This window comes from Dermochelys coriacea, chromosome 10, assembly GCF_009764565.3.
Source record: "Dermochelys coriacea isolate rDerCor1 chromosome 10, rDerCor1.pri.v4, whole genome shotgun sequence".
NCBI lineage: Eukaryota > Metazoa > Chordata > Testudines > Dermochelyidae > Dermochelys > Dermochelys coriacea.
The window spans coordinates 47354713-47377170 of NC_050077.1; the positions used below are offsets into that span (position 1 = coordinate 47354713).

General features: G+C 47.9%; 1 protein-coding gene across 1 annotated transcript in view; it reads left to right on the plus strand.

Moving 5' to 3' along the window:
• The first annotated feature begins 804 nt into the window (after positions 1 to 804).
• The window catches only part of CSK (C-terminal Src kinase), a 68810-nt gene continuing 47156 nt past the window's right edge, over positions 805 to 22458 (plus strand). Inside the window, exon 1 of the mRNA XM_038418097.2 lies at positions 805 to 1478. The gene's annotated coding sequence lies outside the window, so the exon portion shown is untranslated. The remainder of the gene's footprint in view (positions 1479 to 22458) is intronic.

The window sequence follows — 22458 nt, forward strand, 5'->3', positions numbered from 1 at the left end:
GAAAATTCTTTCCCGACCCCAAGTATGGCAATCAGCTAAACCCTGAGCATATGGGCAAGACTCACCAGCCAGATACTACAGAAAATTCTTTCCTGAGTAACTCAGATCCCATCCATCTAATATCCCATCTCAGGGGATTAGTCCTATATTATTCTTCAAAGCCCTAAAAAAGTTATGGGGAGCCTGTCTCTTGCTGCTCCCCTCTGACAGCTGTGGTCAGGAGAGGTGCTGCAGCTGGAGTCCAGAATGAAAGCCGTGGAGTCGGACTGTGGCATTCCCAACCACCAAAGATCAGTGTGAGCCACCATTGGGACACGCCCTCTGGGCAAGCCGCCTGTCACTGACAACGGCTGTAGAATAGCTAATCTCCCACGTGGAGACAAAAGGAGAACACCACACTTCAAGGCATCACCCACGAAGAATACAGTCCTTTCAGATGGACCCAATGTGGTCCGAAAGGTGTGTATAAGGTGCCTAGATAGCACAGCGACGGGCACGTTCGGACGCTCTTAGATGTATTTGGATGTACTTGGGGAAATATTAAACGCATCCAGGGTCAATCTGGGGTCGTGTAAGCCCGGTGCAAACGTGATTTGGCATCTTGTCACCATGCCCCGCACAAGCATCAGGCCACTGAGCAAGTTTTTCGCAGCCTGCAGGACAAAACATGGCCATTCCATCCACCACCAGTTAGGAGTCTCAAACCTGTTGCCCTCCCCTATTTGCTAACTCAGTTATCTCCCTCCCTCCCGGTCCCGGTCCCGGTCCCATATGTAAGTCCCCTTCCTCCCCCACACCACCCCGAATCAATGCTCCGTGATGCCCAGCAGGTGGCGCACCCTCCCTGCCCACGCCTCGCCGAGGAGCGGGGCGAGCCCCGGCGGCGCAGGCGCGGTGCTCGAGGCGGACGGATCCGGGACCGGGCTCCGTTTCCTTTCACCAGGCCCTGCGACCTCGCGTCCAACGGAGTCCGAGAGGGAGCGGGGTGGGGGAGAGAGCGAGCCCCGCACCGACCGCACCGCCTCCCTCCCCCGGGATCGCGCAGGGCTTCCCCGCTCCCTCCAGGCCGGTAGCGGGCTGAACCGCCTCCTTCCCGTGCCCCCTGCGCTGCTCCCGGCGCACTCCGAATCCCCAGAGCTGCGGCGTTCCGGGATCGAACGCTCGACGCGTTCCAAGGAAGCCGGCAGCGTTCGAAATTGGAATCCTCCTGTCGGCCGCTGCTACATTGTTTCCTCTTCCCCACCCCCTCTCCCCGATCCCTCTTTCCCCCGGCCCCACTGCTGTCCGAACACCCACCCCGACCCCACCCCTTTGTACCTCTCCCGCTTCCCCTCACCTCCGGCCCCGGCCCCGGCCCAGCAGCGCCCGGGGAGGCCCCCCGCCGCATGGAATATCCGGCAACTGGCTGAGCCCCACGCTGAGAAGCCGGCTCCCGGACGGGGAAGCGGAGCCGGAGGCAGCTTGGAGCCTGCAGAGAGGTGAGTACCCGAGACCCCCACTACTCTCACACTTTGGGGCGGGATGGGAGTGGTTACTACAGGGACCGAGGCTGCACCCTCCTCCTCGCTGTTCCACAGCCCCCCAGGCTGCACCTAGGTGGATGTACCCCAGGATCATAGTTTCCCCCAACTTCCATTCCTCTGGTGGGTCTGAATAATTCTTGGAACTCTGTCACTCAGGGTGCACCCCATGCTCAAATGTGATTATAGTCCTGTCCTTTGACTCCAGCCCAGCCATATAGTGAGCCATCAGGGACTTTGCAGGAGGCCTGTAACCCCTGTGCAGGCACAGATGGACAATTTCCTGGCCATGCCCCCTGGAGTGATCTGCCTGGGGCAGTACCAGCTGTGGAACCTAGACCCGGTTTGTCACCAGTTGCGGAATGGGGAGGCAGGGAGAGAAATGACTTTTCAGATGGAATGTGGATCTTTGGAGCGCTTCAGTCACTCTCCCATTTGGACTAGGCCTGTGATCTCTTCCCCTCCTTCCCAAAATAAAATCTCCTTTCTTCCCATAATCAGACCGAGGTGTGTTTGCATAGGTGATTTCCGCATGAATAAGATGTATCCGTTTCTTACCCCAGTACATTGGGTTTGGAAATCTGTTGTGGCTGGCAGCTTGTGGCTGAAGTGGATTTGAATGGTTGGATTACCAGTTTACTCCTCCCTTCCAAACAAATGGAGGGTCAAACTGCAAGTTTCCTCTGCAGCCCTAGAAGGCTTCTAACTGCACAGGTGGGAAGGGGGAGATTCGCTGGATAAAACCTTGACCCTTCCATGGCTGCCCATCCCTGTCTGTAGCTGCTCAGGGCGACAATCGCAGCTCGGTTCTCTCAGCCATTCTGACAGTGCCCGAGATGACAGCAGTTGAGACAATGGGGACTCCCTCCTCCCCACGCTGACCGTTTCTTCCTTCCTATGGTGAGCCTGGGAGCCCAGAGAATGGGGTTGCATATGCAGAGCTCATTCTAACCCAAGATTCATGTGCTCAGGGTTGTGGATGGGGATCCGGGGCCCCTAGGCTCGTTTGATTCCATTCACTGAGATTTCTCTAAGCTCAAGGATCAAGGGCCCTAGAACTCCTGGCTCTGTTGAAATACCATGTTGACTCAGTATGAATGGTAGGCTGCTGCTGTCACCTAATGTGCGTTTCCTTGTAGACAGCCGTGCTACAGCGCTCGCCAGTCTTAGCCTTTCAGAGCCACATTGTGGAAACCAACAAAGGTATTGAATGTGGAGAGTTTGGGTTTTTTCTCGCCCCCCTCTCTGCCCCCTAGAACAATAAGCGAGTCATATTGTTGCAAACTGAGCCGTCTGTCTGTAGGACAAGCAGCAGATCTGTGTTATTACCCTCTCCCATCGTAGAGCAATCCCCTAACAGCCATTATTGTATGTCACCCTGATGGGCGAGCGCAGTAGTGCTGCCTTTGTTGGTGCTCTGAGCATAGGTTTCATGGAACTCAAGGTATGATGAGATTTCTTCAAATATCTAGTGTTATTTAACTTGCATTGGTGGTGAGTGGAAGGCAGACTTGATTGAGGTATTTAAGATTATGAAGGGGCCGGTGAAAACTTTAATATCACATTACAAAATGGGTTCAAGGGGCGCTGAGAGCGATGGCCAAGTGAATTGAGAATACATAAAAGGAACTGTTTCCTCGCACGGTGTAATTGGCCAATGGAATTCGAGGCTGTCAGTGGGAGATCAAAAAGCCAAATTGCATGGATGGGATTCAGACCAGTCTGGATAGTTGTCTGGCCATTTATCATTGGGAGTTCTGCCTGGTAATAGAACAGGAATCAAATCTCAAGCTCCATGGCATAAACTGGTTACTTCAGGGGTCAGGAAGGAATTTTTCCTTGCTCCACACATATACACAGTTTCACTTGTAGCTGTGTACCTCAACAGGGGCTCCCCAGAAGCATGTTGTATGCTGCAGGCAGGATACCAGACTCAGTGGAATCAGTGTTTAGATTCAGCATGTTCCTCTTGTCACATTTTTCCATCATTAACTCTGTTTGTCAAAGGCTTATCTCTTGACTCATTCAAATTATATTGGGATGGAGCTTTGGTATATGGATTTTTGACCCCAGTGCAGGGTTACTTGTTTTGATTCAATAATCTTTTTGTTGTCTCTTCGGCATCTTACGATGGTCCCAGTCCTGCAGTTGGATCCACGTGAGTGGATCCTTCCATCTGTGCAGACCCCACTCAGGTAGGAATCAGGGACTCTACAGAAGTCAGCAGGACCCCACTCAGATGCATGTGTGTGTCCATGCAGCTCCGATTGCAGGATCACAACCACAGGCCTCCTGGGGTTGTATAGTACAACTGTGGCCCACCTGTTCAAAGCCTTTGAGTGCTATAGAACCTTTCTGCAAGTGTTCATAGCTCTCGAGTGTGTAACGGGATAGGATGCTGAGGAGCTAATGGAATATAATTAAGATCGGTTGTGTCATTGGCTGTTCTTTTCCCTGAATTTAAAAAAGAAGCTTGATCTGTAAAATTGTTGAGCAGCTGAAAGAGAGAGAAAGGACTAGATGGTGTGAGTCCAGTTCCGAGGGGCAGATGTCTCTGCTGCAAAATCGCTCGCTGCTGCCCCCTTTGTTGAGTTAAACACCGAGCAGCTGTACTTGAATGCGGGGGGAGGGTGTTGCTTCTCTTTCCTGGATGTTGATTGGCCAGTCTTGGGATAGAAAGGACAAAGGACACTGTCCCATGGGATTGTGGGATAGTGTTGGCGGGTTCTCAGGACCCGAGTCTGGGGTGCGGGGGCTGGGCTTGAGCTGCGTCCACACTGCAGAATGATGGAGTATGAACCCAAGCTGCCCCAGGACTCAAGCTCAAACCCTCCACCCCTTCAATGTCCTGAGACCCAGGCCTGAATCAGACAGAAATGTCTGTAGACAGAAGGGGGGTTTGAGCTTGAGCCTGAATGTGAGCAGGGGCTTATATTGCAGAGTTGATGTACCCTAAACAGTGAAAGATTAAATGGGCCACTGAGCTGGATCGCACCCCTAAAGAAGCAGCGGTAAGGCATGTTGGTGGGGTTGTACAGAGGAAGCTTGCACTGCTGCCTGCAGATGAACAGAAGCCTTCAGTTGCCGTGGCTGCTAATTCAGTGTCTGACTTGGACAGAGCTGCACCCGCTTACCCCAGGGCTGAATTTGAGTCTGCGTATGAATCCTATTCATTTCATGGGGCGTGCTTCCCTGTACAATCATTGCACAAGAATGCGTTGTGTATGGTCTGAGGCTGTCTATTCTGGCCTTTCCCCCAAAAGTTTCCCACTGGTTCAGCTCCACCAACCTATAGCAGTGCTGGGAGCACTAGCAGAGACCCGGCTGCAACTGGCCACTATAGTCTAATTACAGTAGCATTTTGCCTGGAACTAGTCAGAGCAGGTGTAGGTGGCTAAAACCCCAGCGGATGCCTTGTCTATACTAGCGCTTCTACAGTTACTGACGCTTGTGCAGTTCCGCTGATGGTAGGAAGCTTCTCTGGAAAAATGTAGTTTAAACAGTGGAGACAGTGGATGCTTTTCTAACCTGTGTCAACTGTCAGGCGTACAGTGCTCCCTCTTTGGGAGGTTGACTTGCTGGCGTACCACACAGGAGTCCTGGTTACTGTTAAGCATTAAGCTGGAAATAAAGGAAAATTAAACAAAAAATCTGTTTGGAACTTGATGGGTTAGCTAACTGTATAAAACAGAGCCACTCCTGCTGCGATCTGCCTCTATTGTATTGTGGATCAGGATAGTATTTGGCAGAGCTAGAGATCATGTATGAGCTGCAATCCCCAGGGTGAGTTAAAGGTGCAGTTTCAGTTCTGTGTCCTGGCTTTGTAGCTTTGTGTTGTTGTGTTTTTGTTTTTTTTTTTAAGTTCTAAACCTCAAGGTTGGTCTATGTCCTACTGTTTGTGCTTTCACTTAACTAAATAATGAATTTATGCTCAACCAATGACACTTTAGCTTTTAAACTGACTTAAGAGTGCGCACACTAGGGGTTAATCCATGTTGTTAAACTAGCACGCAAACTGTGTGTAAACCAGTCCTAAAGAGCTGGGGACATGACGACCACCTACAAATATCTGAGGTGGAGGAATTGGAGTGGTACATGGAGGGTAGCTTAGGGAATTATGCCCTGGGTTTGTGCAGTTAAACTGGTGCTAAGCCCTAATGTAGAGACAGAGTGAAAAATGTGGTTATGCAGGTGCAATTTATTCCAGTGTGCTCCTAGATTAAGGTGTAGGGGCATCCACACAGGTCATGTTACGCTGGTGTAAACATCCAAACAGTACAATGAGGACCTAAAACCAAGTTTCAGATAGTTTCAGGTCCTCCACCTGTCCCTGAGAGCAGATTTTTGTGGTTTTACAATAACATTTTTTTAAATGTTTCTTCTCACCCTAGTTGGTTTGTGAAAGGCCCTCCCAAACTGATTAAATAGGAGAGAGGCATTGAAACTGGCTACATACTCAAAGTGCTGTTAAGTGCACACAGCCAATCCATTGACGAGTTCAAGGGAAAACATATTTTTCACTCTGATCTTTCAGTTATGGTAATTGCAGGCGGTTTCTGTAACAGGTAGATAAAATCTTTCAGAGAGCATGTGATTCCTTGGTGGGTTTTTATTTTTATTAAGAGTTAAGTCTCCCTTTAAGAAAGGGGAAATTTAGGTTGACTGTTATGAAGAGTTTCTGATGCTGAAGTCTGTTGATTCCAGGGTGGACAAACCCAATGGTCCATGATAAGTAGGATGCATTATCTAGGTGGGGGGGGGGAGGGGGCTAGCCGTCATTTCCTACAGCAATTTAAATGTTCATTCAAAGAAAAAAGTGTCTTTCTCTTAGGAAGAATCTTCCAAATGTGAGACAATATGGTGGTGTCTGTCTGTAGACTCAGGAAGACAGCTCTCGTGCATCTGCTGCTGCTCCTAGCTTTGCCCAGTGGCAGTCTGAAATGGACAAGACTCTGGTCAGTTTTACTCCTTGCTATTCAGGGGCTTGTGAGAGGTGGTGAAAGTGACAGTCGGGTCAATTTCACGTTGCTGATTCATGGGGAAAGCCTGTGCTCAGCAGCAGAGGCAGGCACGGGAGCGATTTGTGATGGGGGAGGACTCAGAAATGGGTACTGGAAGATGAGTAGAGGAGCGAAGCACTCCCCTCGCAGCAGCCAAGGGATAGAGCAGCAGATTCCATTCAAAGTGCCAGGAGTCTGTAGCCTAAGGGGGAGAGAGAGCTCCTTCATTCCAGGAGTCCTGGGCAGGGGGAACATCAAATGTATCCGACTCCCATTAGCCGGAGGCCGATACAATAGATGGGTTCCTGTGTAATGGGTTTAGTAAATGGGGGAGAGCATAGCTCTGCCACCTCTGTTCAAAGCATCAGCTGTTCTCTCCTCCTGGCTTGGGTAAGTGTCACTCCCTTCTCCTTGGCGCCCTCTCCTGTTTTATCTACTGCTGAACAGGTTCCATGGACAGCACCTGGGTAAGAATCCCAGCACTTTCCCTCTTCCTAGCAGTTGAGATTGACTGTTGGTGCTGGAGGACTGGATTTATCACCCTAAGACTTCTTGGCAGTGCTGCCCTTCATGTTCTTCACTGGCCTGTGGGTTTTGTGGCTAACAGATCTCTACTGACTGTTCCAAGCCATGTATCCGGAGGCTGTGGAATAGTCTCCCAGTGGAGCTGGGAGGAAGCTCCTGTTATATGGGACACTTAGAAGTAGACTCTCTTTTAAGGTAGCACAGATTGCTGGACAAAAGATTGTAGGGTATAACCCTGTTTCAGCCAAAGGCGGTAGATTGTAGTTAATTCCCCAGGATTCGTCTAGCTGTAATTTCAGTGATTTGACAGAGTTCTGCGAGAAGCAATGCCACCTTTCCCCATCCATCCTGACATGGAAGAAGCTGGCACTTTGTCCTCCGGTGGAATTAGGGAATCAGCTTGAGTGGAGGTCTCTAAAAAAAGGGGCCCGTGGATTCGGCAAAGGCTGTGCCGTTTGTGGTTGGAGCAAATTCCCTTTTGTGTGCAGCGAAGTTGCTAATTGGGTTTGAAATCTGAATACGCCGTTCTCCCTCCCCCCCCCCCCCGCTCTCACTGCCCTTGCGGTGGGGCTTGGAATTGATAGCCTCCGACTGCCAAGCGCACAAGCTGATGTACTGAGGAGAATGCGATTGCTGTCTTCTCTGCTGCAGCCTTGGCTGCTGTTGCAGGATTTCCCCTTGCAGCAGGGACTGTGCTCCTCTTCACTTTTTGGGTGCCCTCCCCCATCTGGCTGGAAGAACCGCATGAGATGAGAGGAGAGGATAAGGGAGAAGGGGCTGGGCGGGTGGGCAGGGGTGTCTGTAAGCAAAGCCCCAGCCACCGTTTCACTGATTCTTTGCTCCTCTTCTGTTATGTAACGAAAGATGCTTCTCTGCTTCTGCTCTGGTCTTGTAAGTCCCCCCCCCCCACACTCCCACCCCGGCGCGCGCACACACTCTTCCTCTCCCTTTCTCCCTTTAAAATTCATAAATAATTGACGCTCGTTGAGAGGCTGCTGGCTGGGCCCCATGCTGCAGAGACTCAGCACTGAACGGAGACCAAACGCTCCTGGCCTTACAGCCCTGGCTCTATCCCTTCACCCGTCAACAGGGCGATGCGTTAAGGAGCCGCTGATGGTGTTTCACTGGGGCAGCCCACTTGCTCGGGAGGTGCTGGGGCAAGTAGCTCAGAGTTGGGGAGGTGGGGAAGAGGCTGCGAATGCTGGAGAAAGGGCAGCACTAGGCTTGAAGGATGGGGTGGATTGAGGATCCACTCTTGGAATGTCCTGCCAGCTGGGCGCTCCGGCTCAGTCTGTTGCACTCTGCAGCATGGCATGTGGAGAGAGGAGATCTCACAGGTGCCAAATTGTTCGGAGGTTTATAGCTTAGTGCCACTGCCTTGAGTTCCACATGGACTTCCAGTGGCAGGCAGTGCGGCTCCCGGAGCGCTGCGGTAACGGGTCCTGACATGCAGTGTCTCTTGAGAGGGCTGCAGTGGCACCATGCACTTGCCACAGAGTTAGGGTGGCCTCAGCATGCAGCCCCATGTAGCGTACATAGCAGCAATCGAATCTTGAGGTGGCGTAGACGTAGGTCATGGTGGCAAGGTCCCTGCATTGGAGAGAAGAGGTTGCACCTTGGTGCAAGTGGGAAATGTGCTCTTGGCCACAGCTGCTACCTGGGCACCTAGGAATAGCCAAGGATCTAGAAATACCTGTGTTGCAAATGACTGTCTCATGCTGTGATCTAAATTCAGTCAACTCTTCCCTCTGCTTCTCCCAACCCCCCAATGTGATCTCCAAGTTGTCCAGATGTGTGTATGGCAGGGCTGATTTGGGGCCATGCCCCAACCTTGGCATGCTGCTGCAGTGCATATAAGGGCATGCCAGGGCAGAATTCCCTTAGCATTGGAGCAGCGTAGACCTGATGTAAGCAGCTCTCTGCTGCCACAGCATAGGGGATGTCCCACTGCACTAAGTGCTCTGGGGACTCTGAGCTGAAATGCAATCCATAGGCAACTTTGGGGAGGCTGGGGCCTATCTGGACCCCCACAGCAGCCCAGAATCAAGATGGCAGAAAGGTGGCTTAAAGCCACCTTTACCACTCCAAAGGAGGCTTGTGTTGTCTGCATGAATGTCGGATAATTATAAATAGTGACTGTGCAGTGAGAACTCTGAAAAGTCTGGAAAATTAAACAAAGCTGCTGCTAGTGTTTGTGATAAAATTGAAGGTGGAGATGTGCAGATCTCAGTCATGGATGTGGTATAAGAACCTTGATAAGGTGCATGGGAGGGCAGAGGGTGGCCTGGGATGTACACAATAAATTCCTGATGCAGCTAGTGTGACTGGTCTATGGAGCGTCCTGGTGTCAGCGGTGTGCTGGTCTTACACCATGGGCCTTGTCCTCCTTTGTTACACTCGTGCTATTCACTGACTTCAGTGGTGCTATTTCTGTTTTATACCGGTGTAAGTGGGAAGAGAATCAGGACCCAAGACATTACAGAGCACTGTGTGCTGAGTTTAGGCTTTAGAACGGTTTGGTTTAAAGTGGGGGAGAGGAGAGTAGTAAAATCTACCCTGGCAGGACGTCTTCATGCCTCTCCAAATATTAATAAAAATAATAGAAATAATGTGTTATTGAAGGCTCTTGAGACTATTAAAACAGCAAACACTTTTAGAACTTGGTGAATGTTGCACTCTGTGCAGTTTGTTTGCATTTCCCAACGGTTGGACAACACATAATAATGCCTTGCTCTGATACAGCACTTTCAATCAGCTGCTTTCAAAGTACTTTGCAAAGGAGGTCAGTATCATTATTTTACAGGTGGCGAAACTGAGGAATGGAAAGGGACAGTGGGCAACCTTGGGAAAACCAATCAGTGCCATCAGTTTCACCCTTGTTTATAGTCAGGTTCTCAGCTCGGCACTGTTTGCAGTGCAAACTCTACAGAGGACAAAGATCAAAGCTTTGGGCCAGATTTGAGTGGACAGTGTTGAGCCAATGCGTGAGAACCCGGCAATGAAATAGGCACGGCCCTACTCTGTCTCCAAGCCACCGCAAGCAGTAAATCAATAACACCAAAGATGAAAAGTTAAAGCTGAAATATTCTCAGGGTGGATAAAAATCAATGATTTAAAAAAAATGGATTTTTTTTTTATTTAAATTGGATTTTTTTGATAAAATGCTTTTTGAGGAAAAAAAACTATCTAAAGATAGATACATTATAGCTTAGAGATACCTCATCATGGAATAGGGATTATAAATTCTAATTCTATAGTATGAAACCATATATTCGTGTAATGTTTAAGAAAAGTTTTGTCAATTAGTTCCAATAGTTCATGGATTAGAGACCCAATGTTATGGGGTTCCAGGGGGCTTCTGTATAGATTATTTAGGTTAATCGTTCTGTCTACCCAATGGGACTCAGTGCTCAGCCTAGAAGATACCATCAGAGATGCTTAGTTTTGCAGTTCTCAAACTGTGGATTTGTGTCTCCAGAGATAACATGCTTGTTAACAGCAAAAAATGTTTTAAATAAATAAAACAAACTAATACAGAGGTGAGAAATAAGATCTCAACCCTATTGTCTCTCTGAAAATTTGTGTACACAGAGTCAATCCCTTACCTCTCTCTAAAAGTGCAAGTTTCAAAAAATTCAATGGCTAGAAGATTGTTGGGGGCGGAATAGATCTGGACACGGAGAAGAAGTCTGGAGATGAATGTGAGAAGGGAGGGACAGGCCGTAGAAACAAAAGTGAAACTGTTTGAGCAGCATATTCCAGAAGTCTTGAGGTCTTTCTCAGTGTAGCCTTCGTTGATTTGAGATCTACCATACCATTTTCTAACTAGAAGGGAAAACCTATAATGGCAGCAGGCCATAAGAGACCCAGTTTGGGAATAAGAACCATTCACAAAATTTGTATGCTGCTGATGTTTTAAAGAAAGTCACACCAATGACCTGGTGGAAGTCACTTAAGCACTTGGATTCAGAGACTGTTGAAGTGATAATCTCACTTTTAACAGCAGTAGCTTCTTCTGCCGGTGTAGAAAGAATATTTTCTTCCTTTGGACTAATTCATTCCAAATTGAGAAATCGTTTGGGACCTGAAAAAGTAGGAAAGCTTGTTCTTCTTTTCCAGATTATGAACAAACAGGAAAACAAAGGTGAAGACGACAGACTCAGCTGCAGAAGCCAATGTTTTAAGTTTCTCATGTTGACCTGGTTGACATAGTCGATTTAATTTTTTTTTTTTTAAAAAAAAATCTTTTTACCTATTTTAGTTAAAAACAATTAAAGAAAAACAAACCTGATTTTAAAAAACTTAAAATGTTGAACTAAATTCAAAAATTCATATGCTTGTTTTGTTAAAATATTCTATGTTTGCTGTTGAAGAAAAAAATCCAAAATACATAACATTGTTGTTTTAATTAAATCAATTTAAATGTTTGACTGGTGATGTTCTCCTCCTAATACAGCGTGGCAAGAAAATCCTCCAAATATTAATGATTAAGCTGTTGAATTGGAGATAGTTCACCTCCCAGTGACTTTATCAATATCTGCTTCAATTGCCTTGTTAAATGAAATAACCAAACAATCATTCCTTTTCTGTTATACCTGTAAAACTAATCTGAAAAGTTTTCAAAATAAATCACTAAAAATGTATAGTGTGTACCTTCTAAAAATGAAACCTATATCTATCTCTGAGTTGTGAAGAATATGTATAAAGGTTAAAACAACCAACAAGAATGCACTTTTATGTAGAAATCCATGATTAAATCGAGTCTTCCTGACTACTGATTTAAATCAAATCCTCCCTGAATATTCCATTTTAATAATCTTGGCTTATGGTGCAGAATTAAAAGGGAGGGTTAGTTTTTTAAATGGTTTATTATATTTATACTACAGTAGTAGTTGGGCTTCTGTTGTGCCAGTTGCTGTACAGATGCACAGTGAGAAACAGTCCCTTTCCCAGTGATGGTGCAACCTATATAGACAAAACAAAGGACGAGTGGCGAAACAGACGCAGAGAGGGGAAATGACTTGCCCAGTGTCCAAACAGCAAATCAGTTGCAGAGCCAGGCATAAGAGCCAGGTGTCCTGAGTTCCAGTCCAGTGCTCTGTCCATTAGCTCATGCTGCCTGCTGCCTTTTTTCATCTTGACAGTGTCTGTTGGTTTTGTTCTTTGGGTGGTTGTTGTTTTTTTTCCCCCCTTCCCCTTTGGTCTGACAGATCCCCTTTCCTAATGGGGGCATAGAGACTCCAAAATAATTGCTGGTGGTTGTATTTTTGAAGGGCGTTTTCCCTCCAGCTACCAGTTCTATCACCAGTAGCTGTTTTTGCTCATCCTCTCTCCTCCCATCCTCAACTTCCCTGTGTCTCTCTCTCTCCTTTATGTCCAAATGACTGTACTGTGCGATTGGGTCTGTGCTCTTCTGCCTTTGTGCCCTTCTAGGGGAGCTGCTGGGCTGGGGTGGGGGAGAAGGGGAGTGAGGGTGTGAAACTGACACGGGTTCCTTGAGTCCTGTCAGTTTCAAATTGCTGCCAGGAAAAATGCCCCAGTCTATCTGGTGATCCTATTGGTTCTCTCACATAGGTGAGCGGGCCCTAAAGAGGGGAAGGCGCTGGGATGCAGTGCTGAGGGATTTAGCTCCCAAAGCAAGTTGGGTTGAATTTGGGTGCCCCTGGGGGATGCTTCAAGTCTGGAAGAGCAGCTAGTTCTGTTCAGTTCAACAACTCCGTGTTGATGGGAGTCCCACGTTTCCTTCTGCTCTCAGAGGGCCTTATCCAATGCCCATTGAAATCAGTGGGGGGCTTTCTGTTAACTGGGCCTTGGATTGGGCCCATTGTGCATTACAGAGAATACCGTTTGGCATCCTGCCAGCATCGATTACCAGCTGGCAGTTCAGATCCGCTAGAGAGGCTGTGCGGATGCTTGGTGAGTTGAAGTCCAGTTCCTATTGGCTCCATGACTGCTTAGGCTTGTCTGGTGAGAGCAGACAGCAAAGGAACTAGGGACCATTACAAGTGCTGACCACTGTCCTTCAGCCTCTATATAGAATCCTCTTTATCATGGAGATGGATCATCTCTCCATGTTAAGGATGGTGCGAGCTTCCCACTCTTAACCTGATTGCCATCCATGTGCAAGAGATGTGTCTTGTCTCTCTATCAAAGCCAGCTATGGTGTCCAGGTCACAACAGGCCTCCTGCCTAGCTGTCTCATACAGGCCAAGAACTTGAATGGGCTATGGAGACCGAGCTCCCCTCTACAGGTTAGGACTGTGAGGGATACAGTCAGGGAATGGTTTGGGGGGATGCTTGCTCTGCCAATCTCCATGTTGCACCTGTTCTTGGGACTTTGCCCTCCACGGCTGTCAACCTTTCGCTAGCAGGGAATCCACTTCCAATGAGTTTTAAGGAACCTTTTTAGGCTGCTGAGCTGCCTGGCAGATAATTCGTTTGCTTTGCTATAGGGTGAATTGCTTCCCAATGCCAGGATGCAACAGATTTATGACAGGACTGTTCCCTCTGGGATCGAACTACCCAACATGTTCTCCCAGGGTGGGTGAGAGAAGGCAACTGGCGCTGAGCCTTGGCACAGCAAGATAAAAGGTCGATAACTTCCTCTTCATACCCCAGCTATATTTTTGCTTCCTTCTGCAGCAATGCCTTGTAGGTTGAGTTCCCCTCCTCTGAATCCGGCCGAGCTGTGTTTCAGTGAAGAGGAGTTTCCAACATGAGCACAGACAGAATCCACGGCTCCGGACTCTCCCACTGAGGCAGGCCCAAGAATAGTAGGACTAGATATGTGGGGGAAATTTTATCCAAAGCTGACACAACCGCACTAGACAGTAGCGGTTGAGCCAGTCATGGCTTTTTTACTGAAATTTCTACATTTGGGGAAGTGGCTCTCACAGCTTCAGTGCAGAATGGGTGACGTCTAATTTTACTGGGGAGTTTTACCGGCAGGATCTCCTGGGGATTCGTGGGGGAGAGTGGGTGACATGGTGCTCGCAAGTGGCACTGCCGCATTAGCAGCAGGGGAATTCAGAACCATGGTTGCACGTCTGTCGGGGACATATACCTTGCAGAGCAGTGGTGAAACTGAACTGGATTCTCTTTCCCTCTCTGATCCTTTATCCTGTGAATTCTGTCTGTGCTCTAGTGTCTTGGGGAGGCTTCAGTTTTCTTAGAGGGTACTGATGGTTGGCTGATCTTTCAATTTAATCCCTCCCAGAGCTGCGACCTTTTCTGTTCTTAGGGTTAAATTGCTGTTTCCCTCTCTTGCCCTCCTGAAATTCTGAGCCGCAGGGTTGAAAATGAAATTGCTAAGTAATAAGAGCCAAACTGCATCCTGAAAATAAATGCAGGGTGGAAGGAAGAATAGTTATAAAAATTAGAAGAGAAAAGAAAAGAGAACTGCTGGAGACGCAGTGGAAGGTGCATCTGCCTGCAGCCAAGTTGTGATCACTTCAGTGCTTTTAAGCTAAATGGGATCATTTATGGGGGCTGCTTGCAGGGGAGACATTGGTGGAAAACAGAGCTGCTACAGTCAGTCAGTCGGGTGGCTCTCTTTTCTTTGTCCGTATAGAAGCAGTTCCCTAGCATTTTTGTTAGGGGGTGATGTGCAGCTAGAGGCACCATCTTAGAGATGAGCCAGAAAAGCCACGTTCTGCCCATCAAGGTTGTCTCCACTGCAGAAAAACCTCCCAAAATCCCCAGTGCAGCAAGTCTTGCTCAGAGACTAGGTCTCCAGGCTTGGGTCCCTGCCCCAGGGCTAAAAATAGCAGGATAGATGTTCCCGCTTGGGCTCTGAATCCCAGGAAGCGGGGGCGGGTCTCAGAGGTCAAGCTCCCATTTGTGCCGAATTGTCTACATTGCTGCTATGAGCCCCTGAGCCTGAGTCTGTAGACGTGGATTCTGAATCTCATTGCCCTGGGGTTAGAACAGAAGAACAGCCATATTGGGTCAGGCCAGTAGTCCATCTAGCACAGTATACTGTCTTCCAACAGTGGCCAGTGCCAGGTGCTTCAGAGGGAATAAACAGAACAGGCCATCATCTAATGATCCATCCCATGTTGTCCACATCCAGCTTCTGGCCAACAGAGGCTAGGGACACTCAGAGCATGGGGGTTTGATTTGTTTTTGCAATGTAGACATACCCTAAGAGTTCCTATGGCACTTCTGTAAGAAAATGGGTAATTAAACTCTGCCTGCTAAAATTCCCCATTTTGTTGGACACTGTATTTGCCCCTTCTCTTGAACTGTTCCCTTGGTGCTAGTGTGTCCTTATAAACAGTATCCGTAATTCCATCTGAGGTGGCTGCATTTCAATATGGATGAGGTGATCCAAAGTGTAAAGCGCTTTGGGAGTCGGCACTGTGAGGAGCACATGTGAGGAGAGTTATGATGTGTTAAAATAGCTTGTATCGAGCAAATAATTCATAATGAGCTTATTCAATTTTGCCACCTATTCCGTTCACAGAATATCAATGAGCAGATCATGATTTTTCTCACAGGTATTAGAAAAGATTCCAAATGTGTAATGAATTTTGTTGATTCTCTGGCTTGCTATTCGAGCTGTATAGTTCTTGATCAGTCACTGGCCGCGTAATTCTTATAATCAGGCTTCTGATGTAAATGCTAGACAGAATGTGATTTTTACAGTTGCCTCCGAGCAGGTGAGCTTAAAATTCACTTTCTTCAAGGATTTGTGCTTGTAAAACTCAGTCCCAGCTATGATAATGGAAAGCAAATGCAAAGGGGAATGCAAGCACAACTGATGTAAATTAGTAGTTTTTAAAATAAAAAAAAAAAAAAGAAGCTGTGGAATGCTTTTTGTAACACTTTTACAAACACCTCAGCCTTTAGGGGCGAGCAAACTAGCAACACTCATAGCCCAAGCAAAGGAGTAACTTGTGGTATGAGTAAGAAACCAGGTGTTAGAGTTCTTGCGGCAACGGTGATCACGCACCAATATATTAGCTGGTATTTACCTAGCTCTAAAAGTGACAGTTCCCACTCTGCGGTAAGGTCGTGCTGCTGCTGTTGATCAGTGTGGGTACAAATAATTGATAATATTTAAATGTTTTTAAAGTGAATTCTTGAAAAAATGTGATTTGATTTTTTAATCAGATTTTTGAAAAGTATATCTTCCTAAGTCTTTGCTTTCTTCCCATGTTATAGTCTTAAATGGTTGCAGGGGATGTTTTGTATTTGATTCTTTAATTAGTTTCCTAACCATGAGTGGGGATTTTTGATTTTACGTAGGTTTTTTTTTCTACTATGAAGTTTCACGCTTTACATGCTCAACTGTGCTGAAAAAGACAAGCCCAGAGCCTCATTAGCCACCTTAGTGTGAGGACTACATAAATGCAAGCACAAAATGGAGAAGCAAATAACCCGTGCTATATTTGTAACCAAGATCATCTTCTGAGCCACTGAATTTCCTCAAGCCACAAAAGGTGAAATGCTCTGATTGCGCTGTGCTCCTCCAGTCTGAAGTCAAGGGCCTCTTGTTCCTACACGCTACATAAGGTGGCATTTTCATAAGCACATAGGTAACCTAAATATGAGTGTAACATCTTAACTTCAGGCTCTTGGTTTTGAAATTTCAGCCTGTGTGTATAAAAAAGTTCCCAGGAAGTGTGCCAACGGAAAGTCTAAATAGCTCAATTTTGTTTTGAAAATGACAAAGATTTTATGTTGCTGTGAGAGGCTGTTAATACAAATACAATTTTAGCCCCTGATGCTTCCAATGTTTATGCACATGCTTTATTTTAAGCACCCGCGTATTCCCTTTGAAATCAGTGGGATGATTCACATGACTAAACGCTGAAGTGTTCACAGGATCAGGGCCTTTACTGTCAAGATTTTGTTGGGAAGACCGAGGTTCTATTCCCTGCTACCCCACAAACTGAGTGACTCAGATTCATAGAGATTAAGGCCAGAGGGACCACTAGATCTACTCTGACCTCAGTATAACACACAGGTCAGAGAATTCACCCCCGATACCCCTGAACTGAGCCCAGTAACTTGTGTTTAGCTAAACTGTCTCTTCCAGTAAAGCATTCAGTCTGGATTTGGAGACCTCTCGAGCTGGAGAATCCACCTTCCTTGAATAGTCTGTTCCAGTGGTTAATCACCCTCCCTTGTTAAGAAATTGGGCCTGAATCCCTTAGGATATGTCTACACTGCAAGTGAAGGTATGCTTGTAGCACAAGTGAGCATGCTCAGAGCACAAACCCACTGGGGACAAGGGATATGTGCTATGATTTCTAGCCCAGGCTGCCACATTGTCACTACTGTTGTCACTGGTGCTAGCTAGATGAAAGCTAGCACAGATGTGCCTATCTGTCCTGCAGTCCACACCTTCACTTGCAATGTAGACATACCCTCAAATCTGCCTGTACCTCAGTTTCCCACATCTGTATAATGGGGGCAATAGCACTGGCCTGCTGACCAGGGGTGTGTGAGGATAAATACGTTAGGTTGAGAGGTGTTCACTTACTGTGGTAGTGGGGGTCATGTCATTTACATAATTATACTGCTTTTCATGGGCAGTCGGTATCATAGGCTGGGGGAGGCTCTGCCTCCCCAAATAGCCAGGTGTGGCCCCGCCCACACTCCACCCCCAGGTTTCCTTCCCCCCCGCTTGGCGCGGCTCCAGTGAGTCCAGTCTCCCTGCAGGTGGCCCTGATTCAAACCTTGCTGCCTGCCCTTCTGGCGCTCAGGGGCTGGGGGTGCTCCAGAGCTGGGGCACTAGCCTGGGGCGGGAGCCAGTGGCTGCGGTTGGGGGAGCTCTGGGCTCCAGGGTGGGCGGATGCAGAAGTGGGCGGGGCCTCGGATGGAAGGGAAAGGGCTGATGGCTAGGCTCCCCCAGCCGGCGGTTCACATGCCACCTAAGCTGCTTTTGTAAAATTCAGTTAAGATACCCTAACAGAAGTGGTGGTAAAAAAAAAAAAAAAAAAAAAAAAAAAAGCATTTATCAGTGAGTTCATTATAAATTTGCAGTAAAATAATTGCGGTGACACAGATTTTCACACTGGTTTTACAAGGCCTCGACCTGACTCAGATCAATGATTTAAAAATAAATAAATCGAGTTAAATTTTTTCCACCCTGTTGTTTCTCTCCAGTGGGGTAATGCCTGAAAGCTCCAGCTGAGGTCAGGTCCTCATAGTACAAGGTGCTGTCCAGACCTGCAGCACGTCCTTGCCCAGTGAGCTTATTGTCTGAATAGACAAGACAGACAAAGGGTGGGAGAAAGGCAATGGTGCAGAGAGAGAGAGTAAGGGTACACTTACTACATTATGAAATTAGGTCGAATTTATAGAAGTCAGTTTTTTAGAAATCGTTTTTATATAGTCGATTGTGTGTGTCCCCACGCAAAATGCTCTAAGTACATTAACTCGGCAGAGTGCTTCCACAATACCGAGGCTAGTGTCGACTTCCAGAGCATTGCACTGTGGGTAGCTATCCCACAGTTCCCACAGTCTCCGCCGCCCATTGGAATTCTGGGTTGAGATCCCAAGGCCTAATGGGGCAAAAACATTGTTGCAGGTGGTTCTAGGTACATTTTGTCAGGCCCTCCCTCTCTCCCTTCATAAAAGCAACGGCAGACAATCGTTTCGTGCCTTTTTTCTGTGCGGACGCCATACCACGGCAAGCATGGAGCCCGCTCAGATCACTTTGGCAATTAGGAGCACATTAAACACCGAGCGCATTATCCAGCAGTATATGCAGCACCAGAACCTGGCAAAGCGAAACCGGCCGAGTAGGCGACGTCAGCGCGGTGACGAGAGTGATGAGGACATGGACACAGACTTCTCTCAAAGCACGTACCCTGGCAATGTGGGCATCATGGTGCTAATGGGGCAGGTTCGTGCGGTGGAACGCCGATTCTGTGCCCAGGAAACAAGCACAGACTGGTGGGACCGCATAGTGTTGCAGGTCTGGGACGATTCCCAGTGGCTGCGAAACTTTCGCATGCATAAGGGCACTTTCATGAAACTTGGCAACTTGCTTTCCACTGCACTGAGGCACAAGAATACCAAGATGAGAGCAGCCCTCACAGTTGAGAAGCGAGTGGCAATAGCCCTGTGGAAACTTGCAACGCCAGACAGCTACCGGTCAGTTGGGAATCAATTTGGAGTGGGCAAATCTACTGTGGGGGCTGCTGTGATGCAAGTAGCCAACGCAATCAAAGATCTGCTGATATCAAGGGTAATGACCCTGGGAAATGTGCAGGTCATAGTGGATGGCTTTGCTGCAATGGGATTCCATAACTGTGGCGGGACCATAGATGGAACCCATATCCCTTTCCTGGCACCGGAGCACCGAGCCGGCAAGTACATAAATCTCAAGGGGTGCTTTTCAATAGTGCTGCAAGCACTGGTGGATCACAAGGGACATTTCACTAACATCAACGTGGGATGGCCGGGAAAGGTACATGATGCTCGCATCTTTAGGAACTCTGGTCTGTTTCAAAAGCTGCAGGAAGGGACTTTCTTCCCAGACCAGAAAATAACCGTTGGGGATGTTGAAATGCCTATAGCTATCCTTGGGGACCCAGCCTACCCCGTAATGCCATGGCTCATGAAGCCGTACATAGGCAGCCTGGACAGTAGTCAGGAGCTGTTCAACTATAGGCTGAGCAAGTGCAGAATGGTGGTAGAATGTGCATTTGGAGGTTTAAAAGCGCGCTGGTGCAGTTTACTGACTCGGTTAGACCTCAGTGAAATCAATTTTCTCACTGTTATTACTGCTTACTGTGCACTCCACAATATCTGTGAGAGTAAGGGGGAGACGTTTATGGCGGGATGGGAGGTTGAGGCAAATCGCCTGGCTGCTGGTTACGCACAGCCAGACACAGGGTGGTTAGAAGAGCATAGGAGGGTGTGGGGCACATCAGAGAAGCTTTGAAAACCAGTTTCGTGACTGGCCAGGCTACGGTGTGAAAGTTCTGTTTGTTTCTCCTTGATGAACCCCCTCCCTTGGTTCACTCTACTTTCCTGTAAGCTAACCACCCTCCCCCCCTCCCTTCGATCACCGCTTGCAGAGGCAATAAAGTCATTGTTGCTTCACGTTCATGCATTCTTTATTAATTCATCACACAAGTAGGGGGATAACTGCCAAGGTAGCCAGGGAGGGGTGGTGGAGGGAAGCACTGGGAGCGGTGGTGGAGGAGGGAAGGACAAGGCCACACAGCACTTTAAAAGTTTAAAACTTTAAAACTTATTAAATGCCAGCCTTCTGTTGCTTGGGCAATCCTCTGGGATGGAGTGGCTGGGTGTCCGGAGGCCCCCCCACCGCTTTCTTGGGCGTCTGGGTGAGGAGGCTTTGGAACTTGGGGAGAAGGGCGGTTGGTTACACAGGGGCTGTAGCGGCAGTCTGTGCTCCTGCAGCTCAACTATACGCTGGAGCATATTAGTTTGATCCTCCAGCAGCCTCAGCATTGAATCCTGTCTCCTCTCATCACGCTGCCCCCACCTTTCAGATTCAGTCCTCTCTTCAGCCGGCCACTTACTCTCTTCAGCCCACCACCTCTCCTCCGGGTCATTTTGTGCTTTCCTGCACTCTGACATTGTCTGCCTCCATGCATTCGTCTGTGCTCTGTCAGTGTGGGAGGACAGCATGAGCTCAGAGAACATTTCATTGCGAGTGCGTTTTTTTTCACCTTCTAATCTTCTCTAGCCTCTGGGAAGGAGAAGATCCTGTGATCCTTGAAACGCATATAGCTGGTGGAGGAAAAAAAAAAGGGACAGTGGTATTTAAAAAGACACATTTTATAGAACAAAGGGTACACTCTTTCACGGTAAACCTTGCTGTTAACATTATATACATAGCACATGTGCTTTCATTACAATATCGCATTTTGCCTCCTGCAACCAAGTGGCTAGCCCCTCCCTCCTCCCCGTGGCTAACAGCAGGGAACATTTCTGTTCAGCCACAGGCAAACAGCCCAGCAGGAATGGCCACCTCTGAATGTCCCCTTAAGAAAAGCACCCTATTTCAACCAGGTGACCATGAATGATATCACTCTCCTGAGGGAAAAGGAGTACTTGTGGCACCTTAGAGACTAACAAATTTATTAGAGCATAAGCTTTCGTGAGCTACAGCTCACTTCATTGGATGCATTTGGTGGAAAAAACAGAGGGGAGATTGATATACACACACAGAGAATTGTTCTCAAACGCATCCGATGAAGTGAGCTGTAGCTCATGAAAGCTTATGCTCTAATAAATTTGTTAGTCTCTAAGGTGCCACAAGTACTCCTTTTCTTTTTGCGAATACAGACTAACACGGCTGCTACTCTGAAAACTCTCCTGAGGATAACACAGAGAGGTAAAGAACAGATGTTGTTTGAACGCCAGCAAACATACACTGCAATGCTTTGTTCTGCAGTGATTCCCAACTTTGTGCTACTGGCCTGGCATGGTAAAGTGTCCTACCATGGTTGACGGAATAAGGCTGCCCTCCCCAGAAACCTTTTGCAAAGGATTTGGGAGTATATCCAGGAGAGCTTTATGGAGATGTCCCTGGAGGATTTCCGCTCCATCCCCAGACACGTTAACAGACTTTTCCAGTAGCTGTACTGGCCGCGAATGCCAGGGCAAATTAATCATTAAACACGCTTGCTTTTAAACCGTGTATACTATTTTAAAAGGTACACTCACCAGAGGTCCCTTCTCTGCCTGGCGGGTCCGGGAGGCAGCCGTGGGTGGGTTCCGGGGGTACTGGCTCCAGGTCCAGGGTGAGAAACTGTTCCTGGCTGTCGGGAAAACCGGTTTCTCCACTTGCTTGCTGTGAGCTATCTACAACCTCATCATCATCATCTTCCTCGTCCCCAAAACCTGCTTCTGTGTTGCCTCCATCTCCATTGAAGGAGTCAGATAACACCGTTGCGGTAGTGGTGGCTGAACCGCCTAAAATGGCATGCAGCTCATCATAGAAGTGGCATGTTTTGGGCTCCGACCCGGAGCGGCCGTTTGCCTCTCTGGTTTTCTGGTAGGCTTGCCTCAGCTCCTTAAGTTTCATGCGGCACTGCTTCAGGTCCCTTTTAAGGCCTCTGCCCTTCATGCCCTGGGAGATTTTGACAAATGTTTTGACATTTTGAAAACTGGAATGGAGTTCTGATAGCATGCATTCCTCTCCCCATACAGTGATCAGATCTCATACTTCCTGTTCGGTCCAAGCTGGAGCTCTTTTTTGCGATTCTGGGACTCCATCATGGTCACCTCTGCACTCACCTGTAGCTTGCCACGCTGGCCAAACAGGAAATTAAATTCAAAAGTTCTCGGGCCTTTTCCTGTCTACCTGGCCAGTGCATCTGAGTTGAGAGTGCTGTCCAGAGTGGTCACAATGGAGCATTCTGGGATAGCTCCCGGAAGCCAATACGGTCTAATTGCATCCACAGTACCCCAGATTCGACCCG